The sequence below is a fragment of the Tenrec ecaudatus genome, chromosome 15 (assembly GCF_050624435.1).
Source record: "Tenrec ecaudatus isolate mTenEca1 chromosome 15, mTenEca1.hap1, whole genome shotgun sequence".
NCBI lineage: Eukaryota > Metazoa > Chordata > Mammalia > Afrosoricida > Tenrecidae > Tenrec > Tenrec ecaudatus.
In genome coordinates, this window is record NC_134544.1 from 110,142,039 (window position 1) to 110,158,973 (window position 16,935).

At 42.4% G+C, this 16,935-nt stretch overlaps 1 pseudogene; it reads right to left on the bottom strand.

The window, feature by feature from the left end:
- Positions 1 to 4,683: 4,683 nt before the first annotated feature.
- LOC142427681 (aldo-keto reductase family 1 member B10 pseudogene) lies at positions 4,684 to 7,851 on the bottom strand (annotated as a pseudogene).
- Between the last annotated feature and the right edge of the window lie 9,084 nt (positions 7,852 to 16,935).

A 16,935-nucleotide genomic window follows, 5' to 3' on the forward strand; every position in this document is an offset into this window, starting at 1 on the left:
GGTACTGTAGAGAAACAAATCCACAGAAACTCATGTATAAGAGAGAGTTTTATATAAAGATTAAGTACACATCAAGAAAACATCCCAACCCAGTGCTACCCAAGCTCACAAGTCCACCATTAACCCATATGTCCAACACCAATCCACAAAGTCCTCCTCCATCTCACAAAACACACACTATGATGTCGACTGCAGGAGGAAAGCTGAGTCTGAATGTGTAAGCATCTCAGTGCTGGCAGGGGTCTCCACGCGGCTGCTCCAGCACCCAGGGCTGCATCAGGTAGGTCCATGCGGCTTCTCCTCAGGGATGTCTTGCAGGAAGTGAGCCTTGCCAGCTGAAGCAGGGAACTGACTAAGACAGCTGCACTCTGGTCTGGTGCCTCCTTGTAGGCATGGGCTTCTCATGAGGATTCTGGAAATTTCCTCTTTTTTCCCTGGAGGTGGTCTACACATTTTCTCACTCCTTCACTTTCCTGTTGAGGAGCCACAATTAGAGAGTTGGGGGAGCCATGTGGAGACCCGTGCCAATGCTGAGATGTTTCTACTGCCGCTGGATCCACAAGACTTTTCACTCACCAGCCTATGATCTTCCTGCATTTGACATCATTGTGAGTGGCTACATGAGTCTGAAGATGAATTTAAGGACTAGTGTCAGACATAGGGGCTAATATGGAACTTTTATATATCAAGAAGAATGAGACATCAGGATTGGAAAAAGCAATTCTCAGGCTGAAAGAACTGAAGAAAAAGATCAAGCCTTGAGCTGTAATGCTGAAGATTCCTTGGGCAAAATCCTAATACAGGAAGCATCAAAAGAATTGTGATAGGTAGGTTTGTTGTGCCAACATGGCCAAGGAACACACGTGAGATTAGTTGAAGGGCGGAGAGATCAATGGCTCGGGGAGCTTTGCCTCGCCTCTTTCTCTCTTGCTCTTTGATCATCAGACCAGTGTGTGGCTGCCTTGCTTGTTCTGTGCAAACTACACTACCTGTGGGACGCCTACCCATGGACTGTGTCGCTGTGACTTGAGGTTCCTTCAAGATCTGCTTGGCCATGCTACTGGAAGGTACATCCCTTGAGCTGGGGACTGTCGGACCCTGTCATCTGGCTGACTGTTGGTGACCTGCTTGCTGTTCGCTGCCTGTGGCCGGATAGCCTGAACTGCCCCATAGAGGACTAACCCGCGGCCCTCAAGACTTGAAGGACTGCCAGTGTACTAGCTGTCTCAGGAGTGAGCTGCACTGAGCCATTTGTACTGCTTCATAGATTAATTCACTGTTTATTTCTTATGTTACCTATATTGCTGTACCAAAAATAATGGGTGGATGTTCAGTCTTTTCTGTAGGTAGCATGTGATCAGGAACTGATAGTATCAAAGAAAGAAGTCCAAGCTAGGCTGAAGGCACTGGGGAGAAACAGCTTCCAGAAACTGAGATACCAAGTGTGATATTTCAAAAAAACGAACGCAATGCTGGAAATACTTGTCTCTGAAAGAAATGTGGGAGACAGCTACCTGGCCAGTTTACTGGAAGAGCTCCACATGGATCTTGGCTAAAAGCAGAGAATACCAGAAAGGTGTTCGCCTATGTTTTTTTTGTTGTTGCTTTTTTTACATTTATTAGGGACTCACATCTCTTATCACAATCCATACATATACATACATCAATTGTATAAAGCACATCCATACATTCCCTGCCCCAATCATTCTCAAAGCATTTGCTCTCCACTTAAGCCCTTTGCATCAGGTCCTCTTTTTTTTCCCTCCCTCCCCTCTCCCCCCTCCCTTCGCCTATGTTTTATTGATTATGCAAAAACATTCAACTTTGGATCCTAACAAGTTATGGGTAACTTTGATAGCAGACCAAGAGGCAATTGTTTAAACAGAATAAGGGGATGCTGCATAGTTAAAATTATGATAGGTGTGTGTCAAGGTTGTATCCTTAAAGTCTGTCTGCTGAGCAAATAATATGAAAATAATATGAAAAACAGCTATATAAAGAAGAAGGAGGCATCAGGATTGGAGGAAGACTCATTAACCTGTGATCCTCACTTGCTGACAGAGGATTTGAAGCACTAATTGGTAATCAAAGACTTTAGTGTGGATTACAACTCAAAGCAAAAATCTTCACAACTGGACCAATAAGCAACATCATAATAAATGCAGACAATATTGAAATTGTCAAGGATTTCGTTTTTCTTGGGACACAATCAACACCCATGGAAACAGTGGTCAAGAAATTAAATGACATCCTGTATTGGACAAATATGCGGCAATAGACCTCAGCCTCCCACCCAGCAGCAGCCTATAGAGGGCACTGAAGAGACAGCCCCACTGGCAGGGGACCAACCGCAGCAGGGAGATGAGCCGGTCCCTTTACCTAGATTCCAGCCCAGGTACTGAAGGCCTTTCCGCCCCAGGCCCCTCCAGCAGCCGACCACAGAAGGTGGGGATGATGAGACCAAAGCCCCACTGATGATGCCTGGCCTGAGCCCCACCCCCATGGTACCGTCCCTACTTCCAGTGGAGGCGGCAACCCACAGTCTCGGAGATCTCAGCTCCCATCAACAATGGGGATCCCCCACCCCCACCATACTGGAATGACTAACTGTAAGGACACCCAGAGCTACCGCCTGGTTTCTACCAGTTTTTCCAACCGACCCCTCTCCTTTTCCCATAAACTCATGACATCAAGACACCGGCTCTTCTTGTTTTCCTCTCGCCCCCCTACCAAGAGTTGAAGGAAAGAATCCATCCTTTCATTCCGAGGCACCCAACATGCCCTTTCCGCAATCAGGCTGAGAAGGAACCAGCCAGCTCTTCCCTCCTCCCGGTGCTTCTTTCTCACACCAGCTTGTTTTGCTATGGAGCCCCCCAGTAAAAACAGAAACAGGCTTTCCTGTCCCCTCAAAATGCGTGAGAAAGCAAAGATAACGCCTTGCGGACTTACCCAAACCATAGAATTTTTAATCACCTCGTTAACGTGAAAGCTGGATAATGAATAAGGCAGACCAAAGAATAACGAATACATTTGAATCAGGGTAAGACTACTGAATATACTATGGACTGTCAGAAGAACAAACAAGTCTGTCTGGGGGGTGGGGGGGAGTATAGCTAGAACACTTCTTAGAGGGGATGGCGTGATTTTCTCTTACGTATTTTAGATGTATTTTCAGGAGCAACCAGTTCCTAGAGAGGGCATCATGTTTGGTAAAGTAAATGATCAGCAAAAAGGAGGAAGACTCTTATCCAAGCGGCCATCTAGCAGGGAAGCAACAAAGCCCTCATGGGAGAAGCACACTAGCTTGTGTGATCATGAGTTGTCCATGGGAAGAGGCATCAGAAATTCAAAAACAAGCAACTAAATTGATGGGATGGGCCTTGGATGTAGTGCAAATCTGAGTCCCCCCCACCCCCCGTAAGATAACTGGACAGTCCCTCACAGAAGGGCCACACAAAAGGAATAAGACATCCAAGCTTCAGTATGGCACTGATGAACAACATAACTATCCTCTAAGTTCTTTAGTATTTCCTCCCCTAAATATTGCGTTTTTTATTTGTCTTACTTCAATCATGCTAGATTTGTGTATGTTCATTTTGTATATTTAAGATCGTTCGTTACATGAAAGCCAAGAGAGATAACCCTTCATAAACAGTAACAGGAGTAATGGTTCCCTAAGGGTATGGGAAGAGAGAGGGTGGGGGGAAAGAGGGATGTGGAGCTGATAGAATTGATAACTGTATAACCCCACTCAATGGGATGGAACACCAGAATTATATGTGAATAGATGCTTTGAATTGTGTAAGATACGGCAAAAACAAGGGGGGGAAAAACCAATTATGGGGGTGGAGAATAAGGGTTCCTGAGGGTCTGGTGGGGAGGGAGGGGACAAAGGGGAGCTGATATCAAGGAGTTCAAGAAGAAAGAAAATGTTGTGAAACTGATTGTAGTAGCAATTTTACAATACTCGTTGATGTGATTTAACTATGGAATGTTAGGATATCCGTAAGAGCTCTCAATAAAATGATTTTTTTTTAAAAAGGAAGGCCCTCAGGGGGATGGATTGGCACAGTGATTTCAACAATGGACTCAAATATAGCAATGATTGTGAGGACGTTGTGGGACCAGACAGCACTTGGTTCTGTTGCACATGAGGCTGCGATGACTCAATAGCACCTAACAACAGCAGCAGCATGTGCCAACATACGTGTGCTCTGAGTTTGTTTTACAAATCGACTGTCCTGACTTCACTGGGGATTCTCAAGTCAGTTTCCAGCCCATGGTGACCACATGGACGACACAACAAAATGGACCCAGGCCTGCACCAAGCCCTTGATCATTTTGGGCTCAGACCGCTTTGAATCCTTAAGGTTGATATGTATTATGGGTGGCATAAAGGGTTGAGTGTTCAATTACTAGCTAAAAGGCTAGCTGTACACACACCATCTCCTACCACAGACACTTCCGAAGTAAGGCCTAACTGTTGACTCCTGAATGATTCTGACTTTGACAAACTTCAATGGGGAAGTTCTACTTCACATACATGGGGTCACTTATGAGTCGGCTGTCTACAGCAACAATAACAACAAAGTAGGTAGAGTTCAAAGGCAGAGTTGTAATTTAGGAACGTAAACAACTGGGAAATACACTGGAGAATCTCAGCAGGAACCTGAAGGTCCACCATCAATACTCTTCATGGAAAGGATACGCTTCCAAAAGAACACTTGCCTTCAGGATGCAGTCTGTTGGAACTGAGTACAGTCTCCATCTCCTCCTCACTCAACTGGAAGTATAAGACTTGGAGATTCTCAGCAACGTACTTTGGGTCATAGACTTAGGGATCACAACCACATTCCTCTGAATATGGAACCAGATCAGAACCTGGGTAAGGGTCCTGTGCTTTGCTATCTCCCTAGTCTTGAGGGTCCGCCAGAGGCTAAGGATTCTCTGGTTTGGCCCAAGTTCTGTGTGGAGAGCTCCTGGGCTGTAGTCAGTAACTGTGACACCCTTGGAATGGCAGTACTAGACACGTTTCTCCTGTATGAGGGATGGATGACACACTCAACATGGTGAGTCGCTGGTTTGTGTTTCAGTCCGGGTTCAAGAGTTTTTCAATCTGGAAGTGGCTGACATTGGATAAGCCAATAGCTTTCATCAGCCCCTCATCCACCAGCACCTCCATGGCTTTCCACACATCCAAGAACATTGTTCTACTGCAGAGGAGGTTGCCTTTATTGTCTTTAGGGAGGAGTGCGTTCTCAGCTCCAGTCCCTGAGTCCAGTGTGTCAGATAGATGTTGAGATTGTCCAGTTGCAGACCTTGAGGCTCTTCTGGCAGGCTTCTTTCACCAGGGGTCTCTCGAAGAAAGTGGACCATAGCTTGCTGATGTGAAGAGGTCCCTACACTGCACCGCTTTCTCTTGGAGCTTCTCTTGGATTGCCAAACCTGCCTCGCTCTTCTTCCCATACACAGGGGGCGTCAAGGTGATGGTACCTGGCTTGAGCACCTTAGGCACCAGGGCAGCAACCTTTCATTCTCTAAGCTTGACACAGTCCCGAGGCCAGGTTCTTTCATGAGCACGACACACTTTATGAGCCAGTCTTTTGACCAATTTATTCCAATGAGCATTCACCATGTCAATAGCAAATCAAGAAAACCAGGCAATATTGACCAACAGGAGCAAGGAAGGGACTGAGCTCTGCTCCATTGTGGCAGTCAGAAGCTCCACCCTTCTGGGCTCTTAGCTGGATTCTTATACAACTTGGGGGTGGGGGTCGGGGTATAGGCATAGGTGTGGTTGTGGGTGTTCAGTCTGATAAGGGATGAAACCTCAAGTGATTAGTCTGATAAGTGGAACAACGTCAAGTGATTAGTCTGATAAGTGGAACAACGTCAAGTGATTAGTCTGATAAGTGGAACAACGTCAAGTGATTAGTCTGACAGCCTTGGAGTCTGGCCAGTTTAGGGTCCCTTCTTGTCAGCCATTTCGTTCTTGGCTTCTGGATTCTTGGTGGCCTTCTTGCCAGTCTTTTTATTGTCCATGTTAACACCATTAACACCACTTTGTGTGCTCTGTTGAGTCTTCCATTTGATGGCTGCCTTCACAGGCCCATGATAGGCATCTTGGCTTTGGCAATGAGCTCCACGAAGGTGGGCATGGTAAGTGCCCATATTCTTTTGACGCTTCTTGAATTGTTCAAAAATTTCCCCATAGACTCCTTCAAAGCTACAACTCAAGATTTTAATATTTTTCCATTCTTGTGGCTTGAAAAATGGTTTCCTTTTGGAAATGTCCAAGTTCTTGGACATTTCATTATAATACTTGACTTTGTCTTCTGAATCTGTCCTCTGAATTTTTCTGTTGAACTCTTTGACTTTATAATTTCTTGCATGTATTTTAGCTCATCTACATTCAAGAGCAAGTTTCAGGGTTGCTTCTGACACATACTCTGTTTTTTTATTTCCTGTCTTTTAACGATTTTTTCTTTATGTACTATATTCTTACAACTTGTGGGGTCTTTGGTCATTAGTGTTGAATGCATCAAATTTGTTCTGGGGATTATATTTTGGCTCGCTTGGACTTTTTTCATTTTCTTCAGCTCCAACCTGAACTTGCATCAGAGCAGTTGATGGCTTGTTACATAGTTGACCTCTGGTCTAGTTTTGACTGATGACATTGAACTTCTCCATCATCTTTCCCCAGAGATGTGGTCAGTTTGATTTCTATTTATTCTAGTTGGTGAAATCTACATGTATAATTACCATTTGTTGATGAAAAGGGTATTTGCATTGATCTTGCAAAATTCTGTCACCAAGGCTGATATTTTCCAACTATTCATTCCTTATCTGCTTCCAACTTTTCCGTTGTCAGGAATGATCAGTGCATTTTGATTGCATGTTTGATCAATTTCAGACTAAAAAATTGGTAGAATTCTTCAATTTCTTCATGGGTTTTAATGGCTGTTGCATAAATTTGAATAATAGTGGTATTCGTTGATCTTCCCTGTAGGTGTATAGATATTATTTTATTGCAGACAAAATTGTCCTTCAAGATAAAACTTGAAATCTTCTTTAGGATGATGAATGCAATGCCATTAAAAAAATAGTTCCATTGTTCAATCAGATCAAGGAGAATTGTACAGTCGTTACCCTATCAATCTTACAACATTGCCCACTCCCACCACATGGTTAAGTAGTCTTTAAAATGAGCTGTGCAACTCCTCACTCCTCACTAAAAAAGAAAAAAAAATGAGCTGTGCAATCAGTCAGTTCTAGTGCTCCCTTCCCTCTCCCATCTTCATTTCCCTCTCCTGAAATCCCCTTACCTCCCTATCACCCATTTCCCCACCCCTGCATCCCCTATCAACCCCTGCACCAGTTGTTTTCACTATGCATCCACTCTTCCTGTGGGGACAAACTTGGAAATACAACAGAAACAATAAAAATGAAATTCAAAATAAGGCGGTAAGGATAAAATAACAATAATATAAAAACCAAAATACAAATAATGAGTAAGAAAGCAAAAGCCCTTATCAACATTCCAAACGCCAGGGAAGATATTTCTGTCATGGAACAAGGAAGAGATTACTTGCACACTGGTCTAACTCAGGCCGGGTCTATAGGAAGGTTATTTGGCAAATAATCTAGTTCGATTCAGCATAATCAGGATCACAGTGGTCTCTGCCTGACAGCACAGCTGTTCGAGACTCTTGCCCGTGGCTAGAGTGGATCTGCCAGCGGCTCAGTCTGACCAGATATCCTGCAGATGGGTTTTAGCCTTCCAGTGTCTCTTGTAGCCTTCTATAAATTGGGTGTTCATGATTTTAGCGCTGCTACCTTTTCCTTCGCCATATTCGAGTTTTGCAATCGTCGTCTTTGGATCACACAAGCTGGTGTACTTCTTCCGTGTGGAGTTAGTTTACTGCAATGCCTTTCTTCTTTAATTTGTCATGGTATACCATGTCAATGTCCTATTCAAAATGGCCAACACTGGCCCACTTTAGCTCAGTAACATCTAGGATATGGGTCTTCATGTATTCCATTTCATTTTGGATGACCCAATTTTCCTAGACTCATAATTCCTCCATTCCATGTTCTGATTAATGTGATAGCTGTTCTCGTATTGAGTTGTGTCCGATCAGCAAATGAAGGTCCTGAAAGCTTTGTTTCATCCACTTCATTAAGGTTGCTCTATTTTGAGAAGGGAGCTCTTCCCCAGGCACATTTTGAGTGCCTGCCAACCTGAGGGGCTCATCTTCCTGCTCTATACCAGACTTGAACTCACTGCCATGGAGTCACTGGTGGTGAAGTGATTATGTGCCGGCAGGTAGCTAACTGCAAGATCATCAGTTTGGAACCACCAGCTGTTCATCAGAATAAAGACGAGGCTTTCCTTCCTGTCAATCATCGCAGAAACCCACAGGAGCAGTTCTACCCTGTCTGATACGGTTACTGTGAGTCAGAATGGTATCAGCCTATGCTCCATTAATAACGTTTTCAGCAAAAATCCATTTCCAGTGCCTCCATATGGATTAAACGTCTGCTGATTCCCCTCTGACCATTGGTCAAGGATGTGAATAGCCTCACTATCATCAGAGTGCATTGGAAACTGGATTAATGGAGACGGAGTTAGGATAAAATTGAACACCTTATCATTTATTCTCCCTCTTGACCCATTTTAAATTTATTCTAGTTTTTTTTCTTAATGCTCTCTTCTGGATTGAAGTATTTTCTGTTTTAGTGATTTAAAAAATAATTTTATTGGGGGCTTGCACAACTCTTATCACAGTCCATCCATCCATCCATCCATCCATCCATCCATCCATCCATCCATCCATCCATCGTATCTAACACATTCGTACATTTGCTGCTATCATCATTCTCAAAACATTTGCTTTCTACTGGAGCTCTCTTAATCAGTGGCTGGTGGGTTTGAACAGACAAACTTGCAGTCAGCAGACCAAACAGCTAGCCTGTATTGCCACTGGGACTCCAGGCATGAAAATAACACTAGGTTTATTATTTCCATGCCTTCTCTGATTCTTTTCATTGCAAATCTATTTATAGTTAGAGTTTATTAAACTTTCTGCAAGTTGAGTGGGGGCATCTCTGTCCCTGGACCTTGACTGAGAGTATCCTAACTTGGAATTTGAGTTTATAACAAATAGGAATTCTTTGGAGAGAATTGTTTCCCTGTTTCTGTTCCACAAATATCCAAAGTTATGAGAAACAAATATTGCCATCTTTTTTCTAGTGGGTAAATTCTTCCTTAGTTTACCTTCAAGGAATATTCCTTTCTGAGGGCCCGGGATCTTGTAGATTTCAGATCTGACCTCCAGTTTGGAAGAGGAGCCCGTATCCAGTCATGTAGTCTCTTAACAGTCTATGAAGTAAAGCATTAACTGAAACACTATATTTGGTTGGTTTGGGATTTTTAATTCCCTGACTTGGGATTGTCTTTGATACTAGCCACCTTAAACATGGATTATTTTTAATTTTGTTTCATATACATAATTTGAGCTAGGTGCTAGATCTTGCAAGTTTTCTCTGTATATATGGAATATTATATTTCTAGGAAGGCAATTCCAACAGCAAGTCAATGCTTTCTCTTTTTAAGAAGATTATTTGGAAATCATGAATGCACAGAATCTTCTTTAAGATTCACTTCCTCAAAAAATGAGGAGCTGATACCAAGGGCTTAAGTAGAAAGCAAATGTTTTGAGAATGATGAGGGCAACAAATGTACAAATGTGCTTGACATACAATGGATGGATGGATGTATGGATTGTGATAAGAGTTGTTTGAGCCCCCAATAAAATGATTTTAAAAAAATTCACTTCCTCCCCTAAAACGATTAAAAAGAGATTCATTTCCTTTGACAAATGACATTTTTTTGCATGAGTCCACATTTCTTCTATTTCTAGCTCATCTGTATCTTCACCGCCACATTTGACTTTTAGCCTTTCTCTGCTATAGACAATCAAGGATGTGACATAACTGGCTGTCTTCAACCACTAGGGCAACAATTTTTTTTTTAAATTTTAACAATTTATTGGGGCTCATACAATTCTTTTCACAGTTCATGCATATACATACATCAATTGTATAAAGCACATCTGTACAGTCTTTGCCCTAATCATTTTTTTCTCTTTTCTTCTTTTACATTTTATTAGGGACTCATACAACTCTTACCACAATCCATACATATACATACATCAATTGTATAAAGCACATCCATACATTCCCTGCCCCAATCATTCTCAAGGCATTTGCTCTCCACTTAAGCCCCTTGCATCAGGTCCTCTTTCCCCCCCCCCTCTCCCCATTCCCCCCTCCCTCATATGCCCTTGGTAATTTATACATCGTTGTTTTGTCATATCTTGCCCTATCCGGAGTCTCCCTTCCCCCCTTCTCTGCTGTCCCTCTCCCAGGGAAGAGGTCACATGTGGATCCTTGTAATCAGTTCCCCCCTTCCAACCCACTCACCCTCCACTCTCCCAGCATCGTCCCTCACACCCTTGGTCCTGAAGGTATCATCCACTCTGGATTCCCTGTACCTCCAACCCTCATATGCACCAGTGTACAGCCTCTGTCCTATCCAGCCCTGCAAGGTAGAATTCGGATCATGATAGTTGAGGGGAGGAAGCATCCAGGATCCGGGGGAAAGCTGTGTTCTTCATCGATACTACCTCACACCCTAATTAACCCATCTCCTCTCCTAAACCCCTCTATGAGGGGATCTCCATTGGCCGACACTTGGGCCTTGGGTCTCCACTCTGCACTTCCCCCTTCATTTAATATGATATATATATACATATATATACATACATATACACATATATACACATGCATACACACACATATCTTTTTTTTTTTTTTGCATGATGCCTTATACCTGGTCCCTTGGGCACCTCGTGATCGCACTGGCCGGTGTGCTTCTTCCATGTGGGCTTATTTGCTTCTGAGCTAGATGGCCGCTTGTTCACCTTCAAGCCTTTAAGACCCCAGACACTATCTCTTTTGATAGCCGGGCACCATCAGCTTTCTTCACCACATTTGCTTATGCACCCATTTGTCTTCAGCGATCCTATCATGGAGGTGTGCAGTCAATGATATGATTTTTTGTTCTTTGATGCCTGGTAACTGATCCCTTTGGGACCACTCGATCACACAGGCTGGTGTGTTCTTCCATGTGGACTTTGTTGCTTCTGAGCTAGATGGCCGCTTGTTTATCTTCAAGCCTTTAAGACCCCAGTCACTATCTCTTTTGATAGCCGGGCACCATCAGCTTTCTTCACCACATTTATTTGTTCACCCACTTTGGCTCCAGCTGTTGTGTTGGGAGAGTGAGCATCATAGAGTTCCAATTTAATAAAAGAAGGTATTCATGCATTGAGGGAGTGTTTGAGTAGAGGCCCAAGGTCCTTCCGTAGGGCAACAATTTTTAATCAATTTCCAAGGTAATGGAAAAGATCGATTAAAAACACTCATCTTTAAAAAAACCAGTCTTTCATTTGTGTGTGTGTGTGTGTGTGAAGGTATTTTTTAGTAAATGAAATAACGAATGGACCAAAATTAAATTTAAAAAAAACCAGCCCAAATCAAAGCATTCAGAACTTCATACCATTGTGATTAGTTGTATTTGGGGCTGTATCCTACAAATGTTTGCGTGAGTTGACCGTCCTGATTTTCTCATATGGTACACGTCTCATGGACTTCAGCCACCCAGCTAGGTTTTGGAAATAAAACAAAGTCTTGGCTGGCTCAGATTTTGCCAAGGTGCTGCTTATCTTGTCTGATGAGATCTCTTCTCTACTCACAATGTCTTTCTTCAGACTCTTCATTTGCTTCCCTTCATCCTCTGGGCACAGCTTCAAGTTTATCGCCACAGAAAGCGGATGGTAGGCATGTTAATAACCCAGAAAGGCACTCTGCCCTTGGGAGCATTCTCCCAGGGACGTAACTTTCCCAGGGGAATACAGATGCCTTCCTCAGATGGTCTCATTCAATCCCGAGTCAAGGGCGTCAGCCTACATCTGGAACCTGGCTATTAGTCTGTCCCACTACTTTAAATCCTAAAATAGTGATAACAGGAAACCATTTCTTACGTAGCTACCACTAGAAAAACATATGTGGCCTAGCCTGTAATAAATTTTATATTTCTTAGTCCTCATGAGAATTAAAAAAAATTTTAACCTATGGTGACTCTCTTTCTAGTTCTCTTTAGGTCTTAGCCCCCGTGTCTTTCCAATATATATTGGAGTTTAAATGATAAATACATGTTTAAATTTTTTAGATAAATATATATATTTCATACATTTATATATTATATATATTTATTTGAACTCAACAGAATTTATTTACTTGTCATTCCTTACAAGCAAGAACACTGATACACATGCCTTCACTTTTGCACAAGCCTCAATCTCCATTCAAACTTGCTCTGTGATATACCCTGTTTGCATTGTGTATTTGTGTAACCATTTCTATTTTGCTCCTAGTGAGGCTAATCACCACAGGCACTCCTCAGGAGAAAGACAAGGCTGACTACAACTGTAAAGATTTCAAGGTGAGAATGATGAGGGCAATGAATGTACAGATGTGCTTTACACAATTGATGTATGTATATGTATGCATTGTGATAAGAGTTGTATGAGTCCCAAATAAAATAACTAAAAATAAAGAGAAGAAGATTTCAAGGTTCAGAAACCTGAAGGGAGAGTTCTCTTCTGTGTAGTGTCTATGGGTCAAAATCAACTTGGTGGCACTGAGCGAGATTATTTTAGATTCTACCTGAGAGTTAAAACATAAGCTACATTATCCCCATGGACCTGCAACCGGTCCCGATATATAGAATCGGTCACAGGGTGTGGTAGCTAGATGATTTCATGTCAACTTGAGAATGTATGGAATCAACCTTGTCAATCAAATGACAGCCTGATGGCACTTCCTCTCTCTACCACTTTGCCTTCCTGTCTGCTGAGCTACTGCCCCTAACTGAGAGCTTTTTGAGCCCTGCAATGTTTCCACTGGCCTTGTTCCACATGGCGCTGCACCCACTGGCCTGTCATCGTCCTGCGTTCTGCAACATTGCATGTGGCTGCGTGAATCTGAAGAGGGACTGATGAACTCATTTTGGACTTATGGACTTGAGTTATACTGGGTTGGGATCCTTTCTTGATATATAATTACTTCTGATATAAAGTTCTGTGGTAGTTATATAATCTGTTGTCAATTTGAGAGGATTACGATTGAAGGGGTGGAGTCTAGTTTGTTAATCATTGTATAGCCAATGAGGCCTTTGTGTGGGCATGGCCTTCCCCTGAGGATTATGGGAATTCCTGTATTTCCTCTTTGGAGGCCGGAGACGCACTCTCTCTGTGCTCACTCCCTGGGAGACATTGCAGCTGACAAGACACATGGAACTACGCTAGTCCCCTGAGCTGGAGGAACCACGTGGAGACCACTGCCAGTGCTGAGATGCTTACACTGCCACTGGACCCACAAGACTTCCCACCCACTGGCCTGTGATCTTTCTGCATTCAGCATCATTGCATGTGTTTTATAAGTTTGAAGAGGACTTTATGGATTGATATTGGATATATGGGTTAATATCAGACTTAAGGATTTGATCTGGACTAGACTGGGGTGTTTTCTCAATATTCAATTGCTCTTGTATGTAAAGCTCTTCCTTATACACATATGAGTCTCCCTGGATTTGTTTCTCTAGTCTACCCAGACTAACACAAGTTCTTTCTTATACATATATGAGTGTCACTGGATTTGGTTCTCTAGTCAACCTGGCCTAACATGGATTCACTGTACATAGGTGAATCACTTCTTAATATAACAAAAATAATCATTCTGTATTTGAAAATAGAATTCTCTTTATTATATTAAGAAATATGATACCAGGTTAATTCCATCATTTCACCAAGAATGTCTCACCAGAGTGTTAGATATATGGTTTCTTGACACCTTACAACCAAGGCTCATGTTATCATGTTGCAGGTAAAGCTACCAATAGAAAAAGGGGAGAAAAACCCAAAACATGGAATTATGAACAAAAAGGAAACTATTTTTTGATGTTCCAATCTTTTAAAACCATTTTATTAGGGGCTCATACAACGTTTATCACAATCCATACATACATCAATTGAACATATATACATTCATTGCTGTAATCATTCTCAAAATATTTGCTCTCCATTTAAGCCCCTGGCATCAGCTCCTCATTTTCCCCTCTCTCACTGCTCTCTCCTCCCTCATGAACCCTAGATAATTTATAAATTATTGTTTTGTCATATCTTGCACTGTCGATATCTCCCTTCACCCAGTTTTATGTTGTCCGTCCCCCAGGGAGGGGGTTATATGTAGATCCTTGTAATAGGTTTCCCCTTTCTACCCCACTTCTGCTCAGCCCTCCCAGTATCGCCACTCTCACCACTGGTCCTGAAGGGTTCATCCGTCTTGGATTCCGTGTGTTTCCATTTCCTATCTGTACCAGTGTACATCCTCTGGTCTAGCCAGATTTGTAAGATAGAATTGGGATCATGATAGTGGTGGTGGTAGGGGAGCATTTAAGAACTAGAGGAAAGTTGTATGTTTCAGCGTTGCTACACTGCACCCTGATTGGCTCGTCCCCTCCCCGTGATCCTTCTGTAAGAAGATGTCCAGTAGCCAACAAATGGGATTTGGTTCTCCACTCCACACTCACCTCCTCATTCACAATGATATGATTTTTTGTTCTTTGATGCCTGATACCTGATCCCTTCAACACCTTGTGATCGCACAGGCTTATGTGCTTCTTCCATGTGGGCCTTGTTGCTTCTGAGCTAAATGGCTGCTTGTCTATCTTCAAGCCTTTAAGACCCCAGACCCTATCTCTTTTGATAGCCAGGCACCATCAGGTTTCTTCACCACATTTGCTTATGCACTCATTTGTCTTCAGCGATTGTGTGGGGAAGGTGAGCATCATGAAATGCCAGTTTAATAGAACAAAGTATTCTTCCCTTGAAGGGAGTACTTGAGTGGAGGCCAATGTCCATCTGCAACCTTAATACTAAATATATACATATATGCACATAGATCTATTTCCCCATCCTCATATATTAATATATTTACATATGTACATGCCTTTATTTAGACCTATATAAATGCCCTTTACCTCCTAGCTCTTTCCTCTATTTCAAAGGGATAGTATTTCTATTGCTGAGAATCCTATTAAGAACCTGGCAAATGTCTATTTTCCTCAACTTAATTAGTCCTTTAATAGAAACTAATCTTTTAAAAAATCATTTTAGAAATTAATCTTAGGTTTGTTTTGAATAACTGGATTTGGTAATGTCACACCATCTATCATTCTCAAGTGAATTCCAATTTGCTTTGAGTTATCACTGCCAGAAGTCAGTCTCTATTTCACTAATGATAAGTGAAGGTATTTTAAAATAGCATTCTCTCCCTTTTAACTGTAACTACTCTACTCCAGGCATACCTTCAATTTCTCCAGCCACTCAGAACCATGGAGATCAGGGGTCATGGTTATGTCAGCCATTCCCAATTTGTATTGATAAGGACCCCTGTCCCATCCTGCCACGTGCCAGGACATTGTGTGGGTGAGTCTCTTTTGAGTACATATATTTTTCACTTGTCCAAACAAAGGCTTTGTCTCTCTTAAGTCAGTGTTGTAGAGACTGGACAGAATCCTGTAGACCATTTCTCCCTAAATTAACACGCATATGTCTTCCCCCAAGAACTGTAAGTCCTAGATCCTTTACTCTTCCTACTGGGTAAGCAGAGACTTGGGTCACCATTTATTGAATATCTCTGTCCTGCTCTAAAGAAGCCTCAGTAAAGAGCTGGTCATTAGCAGTTCATCCGGATGATGCGTGCATAGTCTGTTGGGTGGTTTTGTTGACGATCTTCTCCTTGCTCTTAGTGAGGAGAAGGGGCTCCCTTCCTTCCCACCAGGAACTACGGAAACTTTTTGGTTCAGACCACCTGACCTGCACCAAGCAAAGAATACTCTGTTTCCTTCTAGCTTAGGAAAGCTTGTGGAGAGGAAGGAGCCTGAGAAAGGGAATTTTAAGTCTCTAGAGAAAGTCTCGAGTATACCCCTAAGTGGGTCATGTGTGAAACTGACCAAGAAGGACAGAACGAAAATTTGGAAACCATCTAGGTTCAGCTTGGTCTCTGGGTAGCAAATAAGAAAAATACTGTAAAGGCTGTAACTAAATGGACATTTGAATCATGTTCCAAAAAAGTGAAGTAGGATGTAGGCACAGAAGTTAGTATATTGGGTGCCTGCTAAAACTCAATATTTAAACTGCAATCTGTTCAGTAAAATGTTTAAAATATCCAAGATTCTACCCCAAAATTATCATAGGACAAATCAGGAAGAGGAAGACAATGATCAGCTCCCAATGAGAAGGTGATATAGATGCTAGAAATATCAGACAAGCATTCTAAAATAACTACTGTAAAAATTCACCAACAAGGAATTACAAACATTCTAGAAAAGAAAAATAAGAAAAAATAAGAAAATTGGGTATCTAATTTATTTACTGCCCACTTACATCAACCCAGTGCTCTCAGGAGACAATCATTCTCAAAATGAAGAATCTTTATTCCATTTGGAACCTTGTGAAGTCTGCATTCATAAGCAAAGTCAAATCCGGACAGGCCATCCATAAAGTTAGCAACAATATAAACCAGTTCACAGGCTCAAAAATCTCCAGCTGGCCAGGCTCTGGTCAACTCAATGTGGGCCGCCTCACTCAGCCTCCACAGGGTGCCCATTGGTCACCTTGCCTTTAGACCATGGGCTCTCACCAATACTCAACAAGTCTAGGCCCTTCATGCTAGGTCCTGAACTTTAGACCAATCAACCCGCTCTCGTTTTCTCCTCTTTTTCCTGTAAACCAAGTCCACAGGTGT